Source organism: Myotis davidii, unplaced genomic scaffold (genome assembly GCF_000327345.1).
Source record: "Myotis davidii unplaced genomic scaffold, ASM32734v1 scaffold924, whole genome shotgun sequence".
Taxonomy (NCBI): domain Eukaryota; kingdom Metazoa; phylum Chordata; class Mammalia; order Chiroptera; family Vespertilionidae; genus Myotis; species Myotis davidii.
The window spans coordinates 57,140-61,886 of record NW_006294764.1 but is presented as its reverse complement, the minus strand read 5'-3'; the positions used below and the strand labels follow the sequence as shown (position 1 = coordinate 61,886).

Below are 4,747 nucleotides of genomic sequence, written 5' to 3'. Positions count from 1 at the left end.
CTGATCAACTGAACACTTTGTGGCTAGAGATCCTGGCAAGGCTGCTGATCAACTGAACGCTGTCTCCGTGCCATTCCTCCTTTGCCGACTCCATCTACACCTTTGGGGACCCCTGGACCTGCTGGGGTTGGACCCCAGCAATGAGTACAGAATTTCAATTAGGTAACATAAAAAGCTCTGGAGATGGATGATAGTGAGGGTTGCACAACAATGTAAATGTACTTAATGCCTCAAAACCATATGCTTAAAAATGGTCAAAATGATAAATTTTATCTTATGTATACTTACCACAAAATATAAAACAAAACAAAACTGTAAGACATTTGAAGAAAACCATCACTTCAGACATGAGTATCAATAACAAGTCAAATGACATCATGAGGAAATACTCAGGTAAATCAAGAATTTAGGGCATTCAATAAGCCAAGTGATTTGGACTCTTCTAAAGTCAATATCATTTTATTTTTTACTTTTTTAAATATATTTTTATTGATTTCAGAGAAGAAGGGAGAGGGAGAAATAGAAACATCAATGATGAGAGAGAATCACTGATAGGCTGCCTCCTGCATGCCCCACACTGGGAATCAAGCCCACAACCCGGACATAAGCCATGACCAGGAATCAAACCTTGACCTCCTGGTTCATAAATCAACGCTCAACCACTGAGCCACACCAGCTGTTTAGTCAATATCATTTTTTAAAATTATCAATACATTTTAAAAAGTGACTAGAGACTATTATAGAAAACAGACAAAAGCAACATTCAATGTCAATTTTACTGGGCTTTTTATTGAGAAACACAGTTATAAATTAATTATGGAGGCAATTTGGATAATTTCAATATGTATCAGATATTAAAATTATTATTAATTAATGTCTAACCACTATGTTGTACACCTGAAACTAATATAATATTGTATGTCAACTATGAATTTTAAATAAGTATTTAAAAGTTTTAAAAAACATTACAGATCACGACCAAAACAAAGAGAGAAAGGAAACAGGAGTAAACAAAGAATTCAAGGAAAACTTCACAGTAGAATATCCTTAGAAATATAAAAGGATATGAAACACAAACTAGATCTATAATAAAATAACATTAAAGAACAAGAGCCCTGCCCAGGCCAGTGGCTAAGTTGGTTGCAGGTTCTATTCCCAGTCAGGGTACATACCTAGGTTGTGGGTGCATATGGGAGGCAACCAACCAATGTTTCTCTCTCTCTCTCTCTCTCTCTCTCTCTCTCTCTCTCTCTCTCTCTCCCCTCCGCCCCATTCCACTCTCTCTAAAAATCAATAAAGAAAAAGAGCCCTAGCCGGTTTGGTTCAGTAGATAGAGCATTGGCACTTGGACTGAAGGGTCCTGGATTCAATTCCCATCAAGGGCACATATCTCGCTTGCAGGCTGGGTCCTCGCCCTGGTCGGAAGCATAGGGGAGGCAACCAATTGATATGTCTCTCTCACATCGATGTTTCTCTCGCTGTGTCTCTCCCCCTTCCTTCAACTCTCTCTAAAAATCAATGGGTGAGGATTAACAACAAAAGAATAGAAATAAAAAAGAACAAGAGCCCTTATTATACATTAAAATTATAATAGAAGTTTTTTAAAAAACATCAATTGACACTGACAGATAAATTTGAACAAAGTGGAACAAAAGAGAAAGTACTGAAAAATAGAAGAAAAGAGATTTTGAGGATAAACCCAGAAGATCCAACATTGAACTAACAGAAGTTCCAGAAAGCAGGAAAAAAAAACATTAAAAATAAGTAAGAAAATTTTTTCAGAAATGAAGGACATACATTTCCAGAATGAAAGTGCCACACATGTATTCAAAGTATGCACACAATTAAAAAAGACCCACATCAAGGAACAGCTATGTGGAATTTCACATCAGGGATAAAGAGAAGGTCCTAAAATTCATCTATCATAAGGTAGGGGGGGTGAGGGGAAACAGGTCACAAAGGACTAAGGCCTACAGTTTCTTTAGATTCCTCAACAGCAACACTAGAAATTAATGATACTGGAAAAAACCTTCAAATTCTGAGGGAAAATGATATTTCAACCTAAAATTAAATACCCTCTGAAATGATCAATTATGTACCTATGAGGGTGGAACTGACATTTTCAGTCATACAAGGTTTCAAACAACTTCTCTTTTTTTTTAATATTTTATTGATTTTTTAAAGAGAGGAAGGGAGAGGGATAGAGAGTTAGAAACATCCATGAGAGAGAAACATCAATCAGCTGCCTTCTGCACACCCCAACTGGGGATGTGCCTGCAACCAAGGTACATGCCCTTGACTGGAATCGAACCTGGGACCTTTCAGATCGCAGGCCGACGCTCTATCCACTGAGCCAAACCGGTTAGGGCAACTTCTCTTTTTTAAAAAAACATTTTTTAATTCATTTCAGAGAGGAAAGGGAAGGGAGAGAGATAAAAACACCAATGATGAGAGAGAATCATTGATAGGCTGCCTCCTGCACAACCCATACTGGGGATTGAGCCCGCCACAACCAGGGCATATGCCCTGACCGGGAATCAAACCTTGACCTCCTGGTTCATAGGTTGATGCTCAGCCACTGATCCATGCAGGCTAGGCAACAATTAACTCTTGACACACTTTCTTAGGAAGCTCCTGAAGGATGCTTCTACCAAAATGAAAAAATAAACCTAGGAAAGAAGATGGTGTAAGATACAGGGAAATGGAGGCCAACAATGAAGGCAAAGACGATCCCCAGGGTAAGGGTGATTGGAAGCACCAGGATGACAGTTGAAAACAACAGTGGAATTCTAGCAAAAGAAGGGAGACTTAGGGGGTATACTGAAAGAAAAATAGATTATCTGATGTTTATACTGAGATGAGCTCTGTAGTTCTGTCAGGGCCGACGCTCTAACCAACTTAGCCACCCAGCCAGAGCCTGCACATCTCTTTCAAACGTTGCATTCAGTAAATCACATTGGTAGCTTAAAGTCAGCCATGGTAGGATTATTTACACTTACTTCAAAAATCAGCAAACCCTACAAATCAGAGCTTGATTTATTGCTGTATCGATTACCTACCAGGGGTCAGCAAACTATGGCCCTCTGCCTGTTTTTATACAGTGCAAAGAATGGTTTTTATATTTTTTTAATGGTTGGAAACACACACACACACACACACAAGGAATATGCAATGGAGACCACGTGGCCTACAAAGCCTAATTAATAACTGACTCTTTAAAGAAAAAGTGTATCCACCTGATCTACACTTAAGAGATGGGGAAAATATTAGAAGAAATTGGATGGTGTTCAAAAACAAATACATCTTCCTCATCAAACCTGTTTCTCCTATCTGCTCTATCCTACTAAAGGGCATCACTATGCATTTGCCGAAACTCATATTGACCTGTACAACAAAGAGAATAAATTTTACTATATGTAATTTTTAAATTTTTCCTGTAAATTACATGTGGAACTTTTAAAATAAAGATTCATTTGCCCAAATACCTAGAGATTCTGATTCAGTTGATACAGAATGATACTAGGGCATCTGTGGATTTTTTTAAAAACACAACTGGTAAATTTGATTTAAAAAATAAACAAACGCACCCCTGTGTTCATAATGGCACAATTCACCATAGCTAAGATTTGGAAACAGCCTAAGTGCCCATCAGCAGATGAGTGGATTAAAAAACTGTGACACAGACAACAGGGTGGGTGAGGGCATGAGTGGGGGGTTGGGGGGATAACAGGAGGATAAGGACACATATGTAATACCTTAATCAATAAAGAAATAAAAAAATAAAAAATTTAGGATGACAATCCTGTGCATAATCCCACAAATGTGCTCTGACTTCTATCTGTACAGCTTTCCCGCTTACTCCAGTACTCTCCCTGTTCTTTTACTCTACGAGAGTCCAATTCCTCAAACTCATTACTTTTTTTAAAATATGTTTTTATTGATTTCAGAGGGGAAGGGAGAGGGAGAGATAGAAATATCATTGATGATCATTGATTGGCTGCCTACGGCACGCTCCCTACTAGGGATCGAGCCCACAACCCAGCATGTGTCCTTGACTGGAATCAAACCGGGCACCCTTCAGTCCGCAGGCCAACGCTCTATGTCCTGAGCCAAACCAGCTAGGGAAAAACTCATACTTTCTACACAATGCTGGTCTTCACTCCCTCTCTTTCTCACCTAATACCCTTATCTTTTTTGTCTCTTATCCTCCCAACTACAACTGTCTGTGAAGATCACAACCATAGCTCAATCCATTTTCACGCCTTCTCTGCTCTCTCCTTAGGCCAGGGATGGGCAACTCCTGGCACGCATGCCATGTAATTTTTGCTGGCACACGAAACCCTCTCTTATAATCTCCCATTTACAATCTTTTTCTTAATATCGAATTTTTTATTTTTCAGATAAACTCAGTGTAGTTGCATCTTAGATAAATAAATAATTTTACATAACAAGTTATCTTAAAGACCATAGACCATTGACGAGAGAGGGTAAGAGCAATTTCTATGCCTCTGCCTTAACTCTCCTGCCTTCCTAGATCCCACCAGTGTTTTGGTTTCATCCACATACGCTTATGAATCTTTGTTCCCAGTGATGAATTTTGTTAAGTCTCGCAATAGGAGTAGCCTGAGGGATGAAAGTTGTAGCTCAGGCATATCTCTGAAGGTCACGAAATATAAACCTGATGTAAAATCTCTGTCATCAGTGATGCAACAGCAAAAGTCCTATTGATAATATCAAACTTTGTCAG

General features: G+C 38.8%; 1 protein-coding gene across 2 annotated transcripts in view; it reads right to left on the bottom strand.

Annotated features, from left to right (window-relative positions):
* The window catches only part of PIK3R3 (phosphoinositide-3-kinase regulatory subunit 3), an 86,360-nt gene that overhangs the window by 56,114 nt on the left and 25,499 nt on the right, over window positions 1-4,747 (bottom strand). The gene's annotated exons all lie outside the window — the stretch shown is intronic.